This window comes from Canis lupus, chromosome 32 (assembly GCF_048164855.1).
Source record: "Canis lupus baileyi chromosome 32, mCanLup2.hap1, whole genome shotgun sequence".
In the NCBI taxonomy this organism is placed as follows: domain Eukaryota; kingdom Metazoa; phylum Chordata; class Mammalia; order Carnivora; family Canidae; genus Canis; species Canis lupus.
The window spans coordinates 11,088,770-11,108,398 of NC_132869.1; the positions used below are offsets into that span (position 1 = coordinate 11,088,770).

Below are 19,629 nucleotides of genomic sequence, written 5' to 3' on the forward strand. Positions count from 1 at the left end.
TTTTCCTGTGTAGTCTTATACATGGGATGAGCTTACATCATTTATTCTTTCAACAAATACTGTATTTCTGGAGCGCCTACTATGCAACTAGCACTGTTCTAGATTCTTGGAACACATTAGTGATTCAGTAAACAAAATGGAGCTTACATCCTGGAGGAGGGAGATGCACAGTAAAGAACATACATAGTGGATACCTGGGTGGCGCAGCGGTTTAGCGCCTGCCTTTGGCCCAGGGCGCGATCCTGGAGACCCAGGATCGAATCCCATGTCGGGCTCCCAGTGCATGGAGCCTGCTTCTCCCTCTGCCTGTGTCTCTGCCTCTCTCTCTCTCTCTCTCTCTCTCACTGTGTGCCTATCATAAATAAATTTTAAAAAATTAAAATAAAATAAAACACATGGTGATTTCTCGGTAAAAGAACATACATAGTAAATAAGAAAAGTATATACTATGTTAGAAGGTGCTAAATAATATGGGAAAATGGAGCAGGGTAAGGACGATAGGGGGTGCAGGAGGAGCAGGTGTTTCAATTTTTGTTTTTTAAAAAGATTTTGTTTATTTGAGATAGACCAAGACAGAGCATGAGCAGGATAGGGGAGGTACACAGAAGAAGAGGATAAGCAGACTCGTTGCTGAGCAGGAAGCCGACACTCGGCTCAATCCCAGGACTCTGGGATGGTGACCTGAGCCAAAGGCAGATGCTTAACCAACTAAGCCACCCAGGCACCCCTGGTGTTTCAGTTTTAAATAGAGTAATTAGGATAGGCCACATTGAGGAGGTAACATCTGAGCAAAGATTTGGAGGAGATGAAAGTGAATATCACGTAAATGAACAAATGAAGGAATAAAATTAATTGTATGATACATTTTAACTATACAGTTAGAAAGCAGGCATTAGAAGAGCTAAGACCCTAAGTCTGAAAAGATAAATTCTAAGGAGAGATAAGATCAAAGTTTAAAAGATCATACCAGGGGGGGCTTGGGATGCTCAGTAGGTTAAGCATAAATAATAAACCCATAGATGTCAGCCCTGGGGTCAGTGATCGGAAGAAGTTGGGGATATCTGTAGGGCATGCCCCAACCCTTCAATGTGATCCAGGGCAAAAGTCTAGTCTTGTGCCATGTTAGGACACAAGGCTCTGGTGGACTGGATCCTACCAAGAAGTCCTGATGACCCTGGACTGTACATCTCACATCAGCTAACATTGAGAGCCTTTTCCTGTTGATGTTTGTTAAATAGATTACAAACCGGACAGGTGGAATTATTATATTTGGAGCTATTACATTTGTGGGTTTTTAATTTATTTTTTATTATTAAGATTATTTACTTATTTATTTATTCATGAGAGACACAGAGAGAGAGGCAGAGACATAGGCAGAGATAGAAGCAGGCTCTCCATGAAGTATAGGACTTGATCCCAGGACCCCAAGATCACGACCTGAGCCAAAGGCAGATGTTTAACCACTGAGCAACCCAGGTTAATACAAGAATTACATAGGGGTGTCTGGGTGGCTGAGTAGGTTAAGCGTCTCTTTCTTTCTTTCTTTCTTTTTTTTAAGCATCCCTTTCTTGATTTCGGCTCAGGTCATGATCACAGGCTCATGGAATCGGGACCCTTGTCAGGCTCCATGCTCAGAGCAGAGTCCCCTTCTCCCTCTCCCTTGGCTCCTTCCCCAGCTTGCACACACTTTCTCTGTCAAATAAATAAATAAAATCTTTTTTTATCTCAGTCAAAATACAGGACATTTCTAATACCTCAGACCCTTGTGCAATCAGTTTTCCATACTCTCTACCTTAGGCAATCACTAATCTGATTTTTACATCCTAGTATTATTAATTTAATGGCAAAGACATTTCCTGTAATATCACATGAATATAGAATAAACTTTTTTATTTTATTTATTTTATTTTTTAAAAAGATCTTATTTATTTATTCATGAGAGACGCAGCGAGAGAGAGAGGCAGAGACACAGGCAGAGGGAGAAGCAGGCTCCATGCAGGGAGCCCGATGTGGGACGCGATCCCAGGTCTCCAGGATCACGCCCTGGGCCAAAGGCAGACGCTCAACTGCTGAGCCACCCAGGCATCCCTAGAATCAACTTTTTTAAACATATAATCACACTTTCTGACCAGGTCAGGATATCATTTTGACCAAAGTATAATCTTTAACAATTTATATGCTTAATAAATAATTTCCAAGTTAAATGGCCTTTGTTTTTCATAGACCATTTCTGTATAAACAGATTAACATAATATTGATGAAATGAATCATAACTGAAATATATGAAGTTGGCTTAATATTAGAAGATTTCTATACAAATAGAGTTTTAGTTTGCAAAGTAAGTACCTCCAGAAAATTTGCCTTATATATGTGGATTTTTGTTTATTGAATTCTCTTAGTGTAGAGCATATCCACTAATATTCCAGTTTTTTTCTTTTCTTTTAAAAGATTTTATTTATTTATTCATGAGAGAGGCAGAGACACAGGCAGAGGGAGAAGCAGACCCCCTGCAGGGAGCCCGATGTGGGACTCGATCCCAGAACTCCGGAATCATACCCTGAGCCAAAGGCAGATGCTCAACTGCTGAGCCACCCAGGCGTCCCAATATTCAGTTTTAAAAATGTATTTAAACTTTCTATATATTGATATGGAATATTCTCAAAACAGGAAAGTACAGATCAGCACGTATTGTATGCTATATTATATACTATCATTTCCATTAAGAATATGCACATACAGGCTCAAATATGCATAGGATGTCCCTGAAGGATACACAAGGAATTGGGAATAGCATCTGTCCCCAGGGATGGAAAGGCAATGATTCCAAGGCAGAGGAGGAAGGAGATATTTTTACTCTATATCCTTTTCTATCTTTTGACCTTTGTATTGTGTGTATACATTACCTCATCAGAAAATAAAATAAGGGCAGCCTGGGTGGCTCAGTGGTTTAGCGCCACCTTCGGCCCAGGGTGTGATCCTGGAGACCTGGGATCAGTCCCATGTCCGGCTCCCTGCATGGAGCCTGCTTCTCCCTATGCCTGTATCTCTGTGTCTCTCATGAATAAATAAATAAAATCTGTAAAAAAATAATTTTAATACAACATAAAAAAATAAAGCAGTGCTGTTTGAGGGCAAATATGTAGTCACCAAAATGACTTGGAAATGAAGTAGTGGATGTTAGTGTTATGACACACTGACAGGGTGAGGAAAAGTATTGACTGAGTCTAGGGAATGCCTCCTCCAAAGTTTTCTCTTTAATTGCAGACTGTATTTTAAATCAGTTGACCTAAATTTTGCCCTACAGATTTACTCAAGGTACAGCTTATTAAAAAAAAAAAAAAAAGGTACAGCTTATTTACATGCCTTTGTCAGATAGGGACCTCTGCTCTGATCTCACAGAGCCCACCATATCTGCTCTTAAAGATAGCCCTTTCTTTTCCTTTTTTCTAGCTGCAACATCTGAAACATGGGAGACTTTAATAATTATATGAGCCACAGATATGAACACATAATCTACACAAGATAAAGTACAAATAGTAAACAGAATCATGAAAAATATTCCACCTCAGTAGTCAAAGAAACTCAAACAAAGAAATAACTTATTTAATAAGCAATTTATTCAAAGATTACCCCCCAGTGGCAGGGAGGGTCTGGTGAAAGCTGTGTGTATTTATCACCGGCTAAAATATAAATCAGCTCAGCCCTTTGGCCGAGTATATGTCAATTCATGTAGCCATAAAAATATTAATGTGTTTTGAATTGGTAATCCCACTCTTGGGAGTTTGTCCTGAGGAAATTTTTTCCAAAGAAGAGAAAAAGCTCTTTGTGGGAAGATCTTCATTGTGTCTTATCTATCAAAGGGAAAAAGAGAGGGGCTACAAAGAGCAGTGGTTTTAGAGTCAGGTGTCTGGGGTTTGTTGGTTTGATTAGGGGACCTGCCACTTTGTGTCTGTGTGGTGTTGGATAAATGACTAGATCTCCCCGAGTCTACGTCTACAGTGTGGAAGGAGGGAAATCAGGTTGGGAGAGTCGTGTCGGAGCAGAGTATGATCTGGATTGCTAAACCCAGGTCTCCAAGCTCTATGAAGTGGGCAAGAGAATCATTGTAAGTATCTGATGAGAGCTCCACATCAGGAAAATTAATCTGGTGGTGGCATAAAGGATGAATGGAACAGCGAGAAGGTGGAGGTGGGCAGGCTCCTTAGAAGGCTTGCACAGTAGTATATGTGAGAGGCAATGACTAATTAAATAAACCAGCCTAAACTGTGTGAGTACCTTGTGGGTGATGAGTCATTATCATAAATCTCCAGCCTCCTCGTAGCATCTGTTCTATAGTCTGCGCTGAGCAGAAATATTACCTAATAATACCGTATATTTCCAAAGCCTTTTACAGTTCAAAAAGTGCTTTCATGTGTATTATCTCATATGATCTTCTAGGGTGTTTACAAGTTGGTATTGTGAAGGACTTTGTACCGGGCCTATTCATTTACAATTTCCAGCCCTCCCCCTCTCCCCCCTCCCACTTCACTCGGCTTTCTTTTGTTCAGTATTCAGCAACTTACAGTTCTTTTTTTTCCATTTCACTACCAAAAAAAAAAAAAAAAAAATAGTGGCTGAACAATGCACCAGTCGCTTGCCTAAGTCCCTCCAAAGGTAGTCATCAATGTGCTGGATTTAAGCACATGTGGTTTATTTAATCATTTGTTCATTTTTCTCTGATTGCACTGGAGTTTCACATGTTCCACCATATGTTGTCCCCGTGATGCTCTGTACACACGAGTGAGAGCCCACGAGGGGGCCCATTCTTCCCTCTCTTCTCTCCAGCTCTAGCGCTTTTCCCGTCCTGGGGAAGGACATTTCCCTCAGGAGGCCCAAAAAGGGATCCACAGTCACACAGACTCAATCCCTGAGAAATGGGAGTAGCGATCAGCCAGGAAACCTGGGGCCCTGGCCTCCACTGTGATCGAGACATCCTAACTCGGGGCTTCTCTGGCTTCCAGAGGCACTAATGAGCAGGGCTGAGCAGTAATTAAGACTGTGCTCACTTCCCCATCGCACAGCACAGCTGCAGCCAGCCAGGAGGAGGGAGAGGGAGGAGGACAGGAAGGATGCCTCCAGCCCTCTCTTCCCACTCAAAACCACTCTCAAGGGCTCTGTTTAGTGCAGCAAAAGGACTCAGTAGAGCCAAAGGATGAGGGCATAACTACAGGATTCAGCTGTCCAAGGCTAGGGAGGAAGGATGCAGATGGCAGCCAGGTGTTGCATCTCTATCACATGGGGTGCCAACAGGCCAAAGCTGTGGTTTTGTTAGAGGTGAGAGGTACCCTGTCTTGCAATCAGCCTGGCACCATGGGACCTTGTCAGGATGGGACTGTTGTCTGGCAAGGAAAGGGCAGCATGACATATGCCACTCACGACTCATTGGCATGCAGATATACCATTGCTTCTGAGGAGTGTGAGACCTTTCTGGCTCACACCTTCCACCAAGGGTCTACTCTGGGTGAGGACCAACAGCATTAACAAATACTCAGTGAGCAATATTGAGCCAAGTTCTGGGATCCACAGATCAATATGACCAGTGTGTTCCAGACAGCACACCCTCCAGTGGGGAGGCAGATGTGGAAACAGAAACATGACTACTATGAGAGTGGTAAGAACAAATTCTAAGGGAAGCAGAGTAGCCTGAAGTGGATTGAGGGGAGCTCTACTTGTATGGTAGCATTCGAATTGAGTCTTGAAGCAGAACATGGATTCCCAAGAAAAGAAATTTTTAGCAAAGAGAATAGAGTGAGTAAAGGCATCGGCATGAAATAGTGGATGGCCTGCTCTAGTGCATGAACATCCAGATCCAGAAGATGAGGCAGGCCTGGCCCAGAGCATGAGTGGAGAGAGATCAGATGGATTCTAGGAGCCACAGATCTGGTGGGAACAATCACCAGTCTGACCCACATTCCCCAGTTTACATCACTTCAGGTACGCAGATGCTTCAAGACTATTTAAAAAAAAAAAAAAAAAAAAAAAAATCCCTGGGGAGCTGTCCCAGCCCCAGGTGCTGAGCAGGAGGGGCATCAGGGGTGAATTGAGGAGCTGATGGAAAAAAGGCAGATCTAGGGGGAAGGGGCTTGGTCAGAAGAGAAAGGCCCTGTGCTCACACAGGGACATAGCTGCAGCCAAGGCAGAGTGATGGTGCAGGGCCTGTGTGCTAGGCTGCAGCCTGGGTCTCGTGTGGGACGGCAGGGCACCCAAATTTCCCTCCTGTCCTCTGCCTACTGTTCTGGAGTCACAGGTACTCAAAGGTTCCCAGAACCTCCTCTGTCCCCAGGGAAGGGACAGGAGGAGTCAGTGATTCTGTAGAGAAAGAACTAGAAGGTTATGTAAATCAACTTGCAAACAGAGGCCCACAACACCTAAACCTGAGTCAGAGAAAGAGAGGTTAGCTTCAAAACTGCTGGATTTTTGGAAACACTGTAAGCACTTGCAAATATACAAAATCAGGACTCATTTCAAATAGCCTTTGGGAGGCATGCTAACTCATGACCACTTGGTCTGCCATCCCCTCTCCTGCCAAGAATCACAAGACTTCCCCTTCCTTTATCTGAGTGGCACAATGGCAGTTCTCCAAGGGGATCTTGGGCTGACTGTTGAATAAAAGGCTGGAATGCTGGTGTGTTAAGTCACCCACCTCTTGGCTGGTGAGTGTCCACTTCATGTCTTTCCTGCGTGTAGATTGTCAGTACACTGCAAGACCTTACTTTTCACCCTGAGTTGGTGGTCTTGTTTTCCATAGTCGTGTTTCCCAGAAGGTTTGAGATTTCTTGCATGGCCATGACTTGAAAGTCTAGAATTGGGCAGCCCGGGTGGCTCAGCGGTTTGGCGCCACCTTCGGTCCAGAGCCTGATCCTGGAGACCTGGGATCGAGTCCCACGTCGGGCTCCCTCTGTGGAGCCTGTTTCTCCTTCTGCCTGTGTCTCTGCCTCTCTCTCTCTGCGTCTCTCGTGAATAAATAAATAAAATCTTTTAAAAAAAATTTTTTTAAAGAAAGTCTAGAATTGAGATCCACAGGTGAGTTGTGTTCTCTACGGAGCTGACCTGAGGCTACCCTGTACCCTTCACGTCTCCTTAAGAGGTCACGGGATTAACAGGACACCGGTGGACACCTCGTCCTGGCACCTGTATGTCTGCTGCATAGGAGAAAGATAAGGAGCAGAATGGGTATGTTACAGGCAAGGAGGAAAGCTGTGAGTCCAAGCCCCCATCACACACGGGCAACAAAAGATCTGGAGGCCCTTCTTGTGCCCTTGCCAGAGAAGTGGACCCGGGACCCAGCCTCATCTCTCCCCACTGACCCGGGGGGCATGAGAAGCAACTGTGGAGTGACCTTCAGAGCTGGGAAAAGGGGAAGGAGGATTAGAATGCCTTTTGAGTGTCTTTCTTTGGACTTTTGCATTTATAATATTTCTATTTTTGCAAGAATCATTTGGCTCTTTTTTTCTCTTAGCAGATTTTCCTTAGAGCAATAGAGGCTTCTGCAATATGGAAAAAGTGACATTTGATCCGAAGGAGTCTGGAGGGGAGCTCTGAGTGTGGGGAACTGACCTTTTAGTAACCACCTACCCGGAGCTGCGGCCAGCGGCTGGCGGCTGGCGGCTGAAGCGCGGGCTGAACCTCCAGGAACGATGTCTGGTGCCCTCCACAGGTCAGCTCGTGGTGGGAGTCCCGGTGCCGACCCCAAGCGGTGTGTGCGTGTGTGCGGGCCTGTGCTCGCGCCCCTCTCCCCCGCCCGGTCTCGAGATGGCTCTGGCTAACGTCTCTCCTCTCCCTCTGCTGCCAGCTGTCCCGCTTCTCTCCTCCTCTCTGCCTCTCTCCTTTCAGCGTGGCCTGGAAGCCAGAGGGAAGCAGTTGTTGCTGTTTTTCCCCAGCTCCCGCTCAAACGTGACACCCACAGAAAGGTCAAGCCCACGTGGTTCGCCGTGTCCCCTGCCTGGCCCGCCCAGGCTGTTACCATGACGACCGCTGGGCTGGAAATGTTCTCGGCCACCTCGACTCCGACTCCGCGTGCGCGCACATACACACACGTTGGGTGGCTGTCCCAGGCTCTGTTCTCAGAAAAGCCACTCCAGCCAGACGTTCTGGAGTTAAAGGGCTTTTGGGAATATGGACAGACGGACACAGAAAAACAGATCAAGTCAGAGGCATACGCCAGTCCCTTTGACGGTGACCAAGAGAAACTAAGCATATTTAGGGACCGAGAGAATGTGAAGAGGCAAAAAAGTGAGATGGTGACAGGGTCTCAGTGACGGGGGACTGGGGGATGATGAACAAAGCACAGCAGAGTCTGAGACAGAAAGAAGATAAAAGAGACAAAGAGAGACGTAGGGAACTCATGACAGCACAGGGGGAGAGAAGCCCCGACTGAAGAGCAAGAGCGATGGAGGGAGCCTGAGGGAGGAAGAGAGGGAAGAGGGGACAGGTGGGAGAGGAGTCAGCCCGCACTGCCCCGCTCCCATCTCAGTAAAGTGCCTTGTCTTGAGCTGAGGTGGGATCCAGTATTTTGTCTCATCTCTCACCTGAGACCTTAGGTGGGTTTCAGTTGATTTGCTGACCAGGCTCTTCCACTGGCTGGATAACATCTGCCATCCATTTGCCTTGCCCTAATCTAACAATGGTAAAACTGAACTCCACGCCAACACACCCCAGCACACACCCCCTCTTTCCCATAGGGAGGCCCATCTCACCCCAGACTCACCATAAATACTGGCAGCTCCGCCTCCCTTTCTCCCAGGTGATGAGATGGGTATCAGAGCACTGAGCAGGGATGGTAAGAAGTGAGGCAAAATCAGGGAGTCGTGTGACCATCAGAGGTAATGTAGCCTCATAGCAGGAGGTAACTAACATGAAGGAAGACAGAAGGGACGGCTGGAAAGACAGTGAGTATGACTCAGGAATGCAAGGTAAGAGAGAGAGAGGAACAGGAGCGAGAGAGAAGGGTTTCAGAGCTCTGAACAAGGCCAGAGGAGTGGTAACTGGAGTGGCACACCAACTTGGAGGGGGAATCCTGCCTCTAATGTTAGTGCATTGATTTCCCATCTTCCAAAGTGTCTCCAAGGCTTTGACTGAGGTCTCTCAGGGTCTTTGAGTTCTCAGTCTTTCTTAGCCTTTTCTTCTTAAGAAATAATAGGCCATCAGCAGAGGAAACTTGGAGCCCATCCATCCTTCAACCATTTCTGGCCTTGATTATAGTAGAGTGAACAATGCAGCCAGTGGCCCTAATGTCATCATGTACCAAGCTCACATGTGGGTGTAGAACAGAACAGGTGGCAGCTTGGAGAGTCCAGTGCCCATGCACCTCAGCCCAGACAGCCCTTGAGGTTGCTCAGCCCAGAAGGGAGACTTCAACCCAAAAGAGCTGTGGGTGGACTTCAGAAAAGATTATGCAGAATTAGCTGACCTGGAGATTTCACTGGGTCACAGAGGCTAGAACATGAAAATCAAAGGTCCCATGCTGTCTCTGGAAGATAGGTCCTGGACCAAGTGGGAAAGGGACCAGGGCAGATGCTGTTGATGCCTTGCCCCACACCCCTTTGTCCCACCTCTTTGTCTGGCTGCAGCTGTGATGGACAGTTCCTGTGCCTGCTCACAGCCTCCCATCTATGTTAAAATGATTTATAAGAAATGCATACTTGGTCATTTAGATGACCAAATATATTTCTCAGATATATTTGGTGTTCATCCACAGTTTATGAAAACACTTCAGAGCCAGAAAGGTGAAATAGATGTCTTGTTATTACTGAAGGTGACTTATGGACCCCCCCAAAAAAAGGCAGGTGCTGGTCGCCAGAAGGAACAACTTATGTGAGTAGAGGCTGGGAACCTCCAGGGATGGGGGAAGAGCTATAGGCTGAACCAGCCCATGGCCAGTGACTCAGTCATGACTATGCAATAAAGCCTCCATAATAACCCAAAATGACTAGGTTGGGAGAGCTTTGGAGTTGGTGAACACACAGAGTTTGTGGAGAGTGGTGTGCCTGGAGAGGGCATGGAAGCTCACCTATGTATCCCTTCATCCGACTGTTGATTTCTGTCCTTTAACACGTCCTTTAATAAACTGATAAATGTTGTGTTTCCCTGAGTTCTGTGCGCTGCTCTAGCAGATTAACTGAACTTAAGGAGGAGGTGGTTGGAACCTCCAATCTGTAGCCAGTTGGTCAGAAGCACAGGTAACAGCCCGGGGCTTGCAGTGGGCATCTGAAGTGGCAGTTAGGGGACAGTCTTGTAAGACTGAACCTTTACCCTGCAGAATCTGATACAATCTCTGGGTAGATAGTGATAGAATTGGGCTGGATTCTTGGACCTCCTGCTGGTGTATGAGAATTGCTTGGTGGTGTGCGTAGGAGAACTTCCCTCTGATTGTTGGTAAGTGATCTAGTGTTCATTGGAAGAGATCATTATCATCTAGGAAGGGAAAAGAGCTCACCAGCTCTCCTTCCCAGATTCTGGGGAGTCCAGGGATGGACTTACTAGCAGGAAGTGCCTGTAGGTCTCCAATGGACAACCATAGATTTTCATAACTGGAAAGGACCTTAGAGGGCACCTGATCCAACTTTTTGTCAGATACAGGAATCCCCTTTACATCTGATGCCTGATTGAACACCTCCAGTGACAGGGGACTCACTACTTTTTTTTTTTTAAGATTTTATTTATTTATTCATGAGAGACAGAGAGAGAGAGAGAGAGAGAGATTGAGAGAGACAGGCAGAGACACAGGCAGAGGGAGAAGCACACTCCATGCAGGGGGCCTAACGTGGGACTCAATCCTGGGTCTCCAGGATCAGGCCCTGGGCCAAAGGCAGGCACTAAGCCCCTGAGCCACCCAGGTTGCCCAGACACACTACCTGTTATTTAATTTTTTTTAATTTTTATTTATTTATGATAGTCACAGAGAGAGAGAGAGAGGCAGAGACACAGGCAGAGGGAGAAGCAGGCTCCATGCACCGGGAGCCCGACGTGGGATTCGATCCCGGGTCTCCAGGATCGCGCCCTGGGCCAAAGGCAGGCGCCAAACCGCTGCGCCACCCAGGGATCCCCTACCTTTTACAAGGCAGCCTTGTCTATTCTTGGACAGCTATTAGAAAGTTTACCTTGGGGCAACCCCGGTGGCTCAGCGGTTTAGCGCCGCCTGCAGCCCAGGGTGTGACCCTGGAGACCCGGATCGAGTCCCACATCAGGCTCCTTGCATGGAGCCTGCTTCTCCCTCTGCCTGTGTCTCTGCCTCTCTCTCTGTGTGTCTCTCATGAATAAATAAATAAAATCTTAAAAAAAAAAAAAAGAAAGTTTACCTTGTAAGGAATGGTAACCAATCTCCCTGAAACTTCCTCCCACTGGTCCTAGTTTGTCCATTGTATGTCAGTGTTTCATTTTTCTACTCAAGATTCCTCCATACATATTTTTTAAAGATTTTATTTATTTATTCATGAGAGACACACAGAGAGAGAGAAACAGGCAGAGGGAGAAGCAGGCTCCATGCAGGGAGCCCGAAGCGGGACTCGATCCCGGGTCTCCAGGATCACACCCTGGGCTGAAGGCGGCGCTAAACCACTGGAGCCACCTGGGCTGCCCCCTCCATATATTTTAAGGCCAACTATGTCTATCATATCTTCTCTTTCCAGGTCAATTTGTATTGCCTTGATCTTTCTTCAAATGAGATGATCTTCTGAGCCTCCTCACTCTGGACCCCTCCTCCAGCGAGCACTGTGAGTTTGTTAATGTTCCTCTTTCATAGTGCCTAGATGATGCTTCAGAGTCATATGAGCAGTGCAGAATGTATTTTTACACTATTATAGCCCTAAGTACATTTCCACTATTGATTCCTAGAATTATAAATGTTGGCAGGTACACACTACTGACTCAATTGAACCGTAAGGACACCAAACATCTGTTGTTTTGGTTTCTCAGCATCCTTTTTGTGTTTCTGCAGGTAACAGCAACTCTCCCCTACTTCCCGTTCTCAAATGGTTCTGGTGGGATTGCCAACCATGGTACCCTGTGTCTCTAGCCATAGGTTTGGGCCCGTGACCTAGGCTCAGCCAGTAAAAGTATCCTGTCCCTGGTCACAGCAATTGGTTCAACAATGGGCATGTAACCCAGGCCAGGCCAATCAAAGTCCTTTCATATATGGCGTTGAAGGGCTGGATTGATGTGCAGAACTGGGATGATGTGCAAAACTTCCAGTTGTCTACCTGCTATACCTACACAGAAAGAAATAGAGAAAAGCTAAGAGTGGAAGAAAGAGGAGATTGAATATCCTGTTTGAGTCCTTGGATCCAGCTGACCTTGAGGCCAGCTCTACTTTTGTCCTTCTCAATCAATGTCCCTTTATGGCTTAATCTAGATTGAGTCTGGCTTCTGTCACTAGAATAAACTAATACACAGTTCTTTTTTGTCTTCTATTTGTAGAGTTAATTTATTATTATCCTAAATGAAGGGCTTCATATTATCCCTGTTCGATTTCATACTTTGTCCCATCATTCCAGTCTATAAAAATTTTTACAGTCTGATTCTGTTGGCCAATCAGTTACCTATCCTCTCACTTTTGGTAAAGATGCCTTCTATGCACTTAGCCAAATCATTAATAAAAATGTTGAGCTGGGGGTGCCTGGGTGGCTCAGTCAGTTTAGGGTCCGACTCTTGATTTTGACTCAGGTCATGATCTCAGGGTCCTGGAATCAAACCCCAGATAGGGCTCCATGTTCAGTGGGGAGTCTGCTTCGGGATTCTCTCTCTCACTCTCCCCTCTCCCATTTGCTCTCTCTCTTTCTCTCTTAAATAAATAAATCTTTTTTTTTAAATGTTGAGCTGAGCAGAAAAAAGAAAAAGGAGGAATAATGAGAAAAGAGAAGGAGGAGAGGAAGAAGGGGAAAGGTGAGGGGGAGGAGGAGAGAAGAAGAAAAAAGAAACCAGCATCCTGTCAGTTTATCAATGGCTTACTTTCTAGATGGTTGTTCAAACAACTGTGAATTTATACTACTATGCTTTTATCCAGCCTACATCCTTCATCCTGTCTCCCATATCTAATGATTTATTTGATCAGACACTCTGCTGAAGACCATGCTGCACCTTGGCATCTGCTGAGTTACCAGTGGATAATCTCATCCAAAATGGACATAAGATAAAAAACCCAAAGTGGTACTATTCTATAAAATGCTCAAAAACCCAGGGTACGTGGCTGGCTCAGTAGGTAGAGCATGCAACTCTTGATCTCAGGGTTGTGAGTTCAAGCCTCATGTGGAGTGTGGAGCCTACTTTAAAAAAAAAGGGAAAAATACAATACTCATAAACTCTCAGTAACTCATCTCCTTTCTTGTGCACACATGCACACACAGACATCATTCCTTTCACCCACCTCTGCTTCATCCCTCCCTGCTTATCTGCAAAAGAACTCATTTTTAAAAAGTGGATCAGGTCAGCATGAAGAGAAAAGAGAAAACCTTTCCTTCAGAACAGCCTGTGATGTGTAGACCTTGGGAAAGGGAGGTGGGGAGAATGACAGGAGATGTATACGCCTCTTAGCCACACATTGACTCATGGGGGCCAGCAAACTGCTGCTTAGTATAGCCTCCTGCTGGGGCATCAAGGAGCAGAGGCCCACCCACTGTCACTGCAGTCTAGCCTGTAGGAGGCAGGGTGGTGACCCATGGAACATGGGCTCTGCAGACCTAAGCCAGGCTGGCAATCCCGGCACCACTTGCTAACCACCCACTACTACCTCATGCAGAAACCCAGGTGCCATGCTTCTCTCTTCCTTTTCTCTCACTCCACTCTCATTCCACTCAGATACCAAGTTCCCATGGTTCTTCCCCCTCCATGCTTCCCACATCCATCTCTCTCTAGGCTCAGTGCCATGTCTTCGTTTGTGTTAACAGTCATCTCCCCAAATATTGCTTCTGCCCCATTCGTTCTTTCTTCACTTTCTGGGACTCAAATTACACATATATTAGACTGTTTGCTGTTTCCCCACAGATCTCAGAAGCCTGGTTTTCATTTTCTTACTCCTACTCCTTTTTCTCTTTGTGTTTCAGCTTGGATGAGTTCTATTGACCTTTCCCAAGTTCATTGTTTTTTTCCCCTCAGCTGTACTTGTCTATGAAATAGCTTGTTGAAGGAATTCATCTCTGATATCAAGTCTTTTACTTCTAGCATTTCCATTTGACTTTCTTATAGTTTCCTTGCATCTGCTGAGACTCCCCATATGTTCATGCAGGTTGCCCATCCTTTCTCACTAGACCCATTAACATATTAGTCATTATTTTAAAGTTCCTATCTGTGTCATCTGTGAGTCTGGTTCTGTTGATTTCTTTATCTTTTGATGATGGATTGGGTTTTTTTTTTTCTTTCTCACTTTTTCGTATGTTTCATAAATTTGTACTGAATGCCCATCCTGTGTAAATAATAGAGCCTGAACTATATGGTATTTATGGCCAGAAGTGGGCATTCCTCTTCTGTTGGTCTGAGGGGCTGAATCAGTTTAGTTAGGGATCAGGTTGGGTTTGGGTCTTGTTTTTACCACCATTACTTCAGTGCAAAATAGGCTTTGAATTCCTCTAGTGGTGAGCTGCTTAGACTAGGGACTGGGGTGTCAGGGTTTCTCTGGGTTCCTGCTCCACCTTCAGCTTTTCAACCATCCCTGCATGCCTGCCCCTCCACCAGCAGTAGCCTGCTGTTGCTTGCCGTGTGGTGCTAGGCTCCTGGAGGGGCAGGACACAGTGGGTTGAGGATGTGTGTGTCTGTTTTCCTGGTTCGCCTTTAGTCTTAGACACACCCCAAGGTCAAGAGTGGGGCTTTTTCATTATTTCTGCCCCTACTCCCTCTGAAAGCCAAATTCTGCCTTATATCTGTGGTTGGTTTGGGGTGGCCAGAGTTTCTTGCCCTCTCCCCAGAGCAGAACAGACCCTTGCTTGAATCTTCAGCCTGTGATGGTTTCCTGCTTTCCCTTTGGGATAGAGGGATTTTGCTTCCATTCTTCCTCACTGAATGGATCTTTGCCAGTATTAAAGAAAAGGCAAGAACGTTTTTACTCCTTACCCAGAAGCAGGTGAGTTTGGCTTTTATCACTCCCCCTCCCCCCCAAGCAAGACTCTGTTGCCCCTTCCTCAGTGGCTTAAGGCTTTTGCTAAGAAGAGAGGATTGTGGAAGCAGCTGAGGCCTTTTGTCTTCTCCCCAGCAGCTGCCTTATCTACTCCGCATGCTCGCACCACTTAGGAGGAAAGCTGCCTCCCATGTCCTGCCCTGCTCCCACTTTTCCTCAGAACTACAGGAGAGGCCTCTGGAAGAAAGCTTACCTGTGAGTAGAAACTCTCCTGTGTCTGGAGTAGTCTCCAAGCTATTCTAAATTGACACGCTAGCGCATGTGTAGCCTTTTAGGCTCTGTTAAAATTTTTGTTGGTTTCCTCTTACTCACTTGTAGGACAGTCACCTCCTTCTTCCATGCTCTGTTAAAGTTGAAACTGTTCATGTGTGTCCCTCTCTCTCCTTGAAGAGGCTTTATTTCAGGACGCCTGGGTGGCTCAAGTGGTTGAGCATCTGCCTTTGGCTCAGGGCATGATCCCGCAGTCCTGGGATTGAGTCCTGCATTGGGCTCCCTGCAGGGAGCCTGCTTCTCCCTCCACCTATGTCTCTGCCTCTCTCTGTGTCTCTCATGAATAAATAAATAAAATCTTTAAAAAAATGAAGAGGTTTTATTTCATTGCCTCGTGACCTCAGCTTCCTGAGAACTCAAGAAAAGCTATGGTTTTGTAGATTATCTGGCTATTTCTCATTGCTAGGGTGGGAGTGACATTTTCTTGCAGCATATTCCATATCCTAAGTGGAAACAGAAGTCCTCAAGTCACTGTCATCTCTTCCTTAGACAATTGCAACCACCTCACAGCTGGGCCCTGCATCCAATTTTGCTCCTCTCCATACGGCATTCAGTATAAGTATTAAAATTCTGTAACCATTAGAAACTAGAAGGGACTGAAAAATAAAATACTTGAAATTAGCTACATAAAACCTGAAACCCAGGTCATGGCGTGCCAGTTATTTGTTGTTGAGTAACAAACGAGTCCAAAACTCAGTGGCTTAAGCCATGACATTTATTTTGTTCATAAAATCTGCAGGGCTTTGCAGGGACAGCTTGTCTCTGTTCCACTTGGTGTCAGCTGGGGTGGCTTGAAGGCTGGGGCCTGAAATCATTCAAATCTCTTCTATGTCTTATGCCTGGGGTGTGAAGACTCACACAGCTGGGGGCTAAGCTGCTGGGAGCACCTGTTTCCCATGGTGCTTCTATAGTATGATGGCTTCAGGGTAGCCAGACATACTACATGTTGGCTTACAATAACCAAGGAACATGTTGGAGTGGGGGAGGGGGAGGGTGGGATGTTTTTATACCCTAGCTTCAGAAGTCACATTATTTGTCCTGTACTCTATTAGCAAGGCAATTACATAGGTCTACCCAGGTTCAAGGGGAGGGAGTACTGACCTAACATCCCAATAGAGGAGTGGCCCCATCATACTGTAAGATGAAAGAGGGGGTGTGATGTATTGATATGTCCATCTTTGCAAGCTACCAAACATAATTCTACTTATTCTGTAACAGTGAAACAATAACTTCAAAGAAATTAGGCTAGAAAATATAAATAAGGGAAAACCACAAACCACCTAATTGCATAATTCGTACAGAACTATCCTTGCCAAGTGTGAATTTGTGCTTCCCTAATCAATTTAATCATGTGTTACCCATGGCAGCCCTAACCATCTTTCTAGATGCAACTCTGATCCTGTCACTGCCCCTCTTAAAATGACCCATTAGTGGAGCCCCTGGGTGGCTCAGTGAGTTAAGTGTCCCACTCCTTTTTTTTTTTTTTTTTAATTTTTATTTATTTATGATAGTCACACACACAGAGAGAGAGAGAGAGAGAGGCAGGGCAGAGGGAGAAGCAGGCTCCATGCACTGGGAGCCCGACGTGGGATTCGATCCCGGGTCTCCAGGATCGCGCCCTGGGCCAAAGGCAGGCGCTAAACCGCTGTGCCACCCAGGGATCCCAAGTGTCCCACTCTTGATTTCCACTCAGGTTGTGATTTTAGGGTCATGGAATCGAGCCCCATGTTGGGCTCTGAGCTTGGTGTGGAGTCTGCCTGTCTCTCTCCCTCTGCTTCCCCTAATCCCTTAAATAAATAAATAAATAAATAAATAAATAAATAAATAAATAAATAAATAAATAAATAACATCTTTAAAAACAGATGACCCATTAGCTCCCTCTTGACCCTAAAATAAAATCCAACCTCCTTAACATGGCTTACAAAGCCCTTTATACCTGACCTTGGTTTATTCATTTTCAACCTCACCCTTTGATGCTTCCTCCTCTGTTCTTTATGCTCCAACTACACTGAACTACTTTCCTGTCTCCAAACTTTCTTTTGCGTTTAGGCCTGTGTATGTGCTGTTTTCCTCTTCTGGGACTTTGCTATGCCCCCATGTTTTTCTCCCTCTATTCTCAGTCTGACTGCTACTCATTTTTCCTGGATCCAGCTTCCCTAACAGAACCTTTCTCCTACCTCCCACCCTGACTGGCCTAGGGCTCTCATAGCTCCTCCCCATATGCTGTAAAGCACCCTTTGTAATGCCTTGACTCTGCAGCACTAGGGATTACAGCACTAATTAGCTAGGCCCTATCTCTCCCTCCATCAGTCCATGTGGGAAGATGTGGTTTTGCTTTATTCACCACCATGCACCATGCAGGGGCTCAATAAATATTGGCAAGGTGAATGAATCTGTGCCTTAAACAACCCATTTCTGGGTTCAAGTAAACAGCTCTCCCGCAAATCTAAGATTGCTATGGCAGCGTCCTGTCTTGAATCTTGTAACTCAAGTACGGCCAAAGCTGGTTGGGCTGGTTTGGAATGTTCAGGAAAATAGTCTTTCTTCATGTGCCTGGAGCTTGTCTCAACCTTGGGGAGTCACCCCAAGGCAGGGCCAGGGAGTGGCTCCAGGGTGGTTTCCCTCTTCCAGCAATAGTCCTGGTGGGTAGGCCTGCCTGGGAGGGATACATCTCAGCAACAGCTGGTGGGATGTTTGTTTACTTTCTGTGCCTACATCCAGAGCCTATTTCTGGAACAGGTACTGGACACAAGCCTGTGCCATTCCAGCATTGATCTTACCAAGCCCTGGGTGATGAGCACCATGTGCCAGGAGAGAACAGTGGTGGTCACAGTCACTTCACTTATCTCCCTGGCTCTAACCCAACCTTCTTTGGGTATGCCAAATCATTTCTGCTTTGCCCTATTGGTAATTGTCCTTACTTGGCTCTAAGGGTTAGCATTAAATATTGCTCCATTTGCTCTTTCTGTTTCACTTGGGGTAACAAAAAGTGCCCTCTCAACTCACATTTTACTGATTTGAGGAAGTGCTAACTGGAGTTCCTTGGGAATTTCCAGGGTCAAAGGAAATAAATCAGCATTTCTGGCCAATACAATTTTTCCTCTGGTTAGTCGAATTTCTAAAAGGGAACTGGAACACAAAGAGGTCATTTGATTTATTTGTGATCACACAATAAGCCACAAGATAGATAAAGATAGCACCCAACACTCTTAGATTCAAATATAGTACCATTTCAATAGCTAAGTTCAGTCTATATTAATAAGTTAGCTTTGGGAGCTAATATCAAATTTGTTTTTGGTAAATGGTGCTTCACCTTTTTTTAAGAGCCATCACTGGGGCACCTAGGTGGCTCAGTTCGTTAAGCATCCAACTCTTTATTTCAGCTCAGGTCTTGATCTCAGGGCCATGAGTTCAAGCCCCATGCTGGGCATGGAGCCTACTCAAAAAAAAAAAAAAAAAAAAGGGGGCCATCACTTAGGTTGTCATCTCTAAACCAATTCAGGAATCAAAATTGCAACTCACTGGACTCACTTCTTGCAATCTGCCTCTATTAAAGAGTTACGTGAGCAGGCAGCCGAAAATCCAGGATCTTTGTCCCATACTTTACCCAGGTTTTCACATGAGGCTAAAAGCCTTCCAGTCCAAAAGTTCCTTTTTGGTTCCGCTAACTCAATTTGCCACCTCCTCACACTAAAATTTCTGTTTCTTAGGTAGAAAATGGAAGGTAGGGAATAGGCAAAGCTAGAATCTTGCCTGAATTACAATCACTTTTCTGGTATGGATACATTCTCTGTCGGATGATCAGCTGCTCTTTAGGAGAGTGTTTGGGACCTTACTGCTTTATTTCTTAAGTTGTTGTTACTGAGAATCATTTTTGTTTATCATGCAGCAAGAAGAAAACTCAGTCTTAAAAAAAAAAAAACAAAAAACAACTATCCATCCACCTGAAAGCCATCAGAGGACCTTGTAGGAAGAGTGTGGTCTAGCACCTGAACCTAGGCAGGGATGGCAACTAGCAAGCTCAGTCCAGGCCCAGATGATTGTCAGTGTCTGGCTTCCTCAAAGTGTTTAGGGAACACAGAGGGTCACTCTCTGTCAAAGCTACCTTACTGTTAAAAAGCAGGAGGAATAAAGCTAACACCATTAATCAATTTTAAAAAAGGAAAGTATGTCTGGAAATTATCTCCCTGCCAACTCCCCTTTGTATAATTTAGCA

The 19,629-nt window shown here is 45.4% G+C and overlaps 2 long non-coding RNA genes across 8 annotated transcripts; one reads left to right on the forward strand and one right to left on the reverse strand.

Moving 5' to 3' along the window:
* Window positions 1–3,595: 3,595 nt before the first annotated feature.
* Window positions 3,596–10,684, reverse strand: LOC140622972 (uncharacterized). Its single transcript, XR_012022640.1, has 4 exons — window positions 8,747–10,684; window positions 8,568–8,651; window positions 7,615–8,143; window positions 3,596–7,181 (listed from the first exon to the last, which is right to left on the reverse strand). It is a non-coding gene; the product is annotated as an uncharacterized lncRNA (long non-coding RNA).
* Window positions 7,145–15,721, forward strand: LOC140622971 (uncharacterized). Of its 7 annotated transcripts, XR_012022639.1 has the most exons (5): window positions 7,145–10,413; window positions 11,667–11,750; window positions 11,975–15,088; window positions 15,221–15,337; window positions 15,461–15,721. It is a non-coding gene; the product is annotated as an uncharacterized lncRNA (long non-coding RNA). The 7 variants fall into 7 exon arrangements; XR_012022635.1 differs by having other exon boundaries at window positions 11,975–15,337; XR_012022636.1 differs by having other exon boundaries at window positions 15,221–15,721.
* Window positions 15,722–19,629: the final 3,908 nt, after the last annotated feature.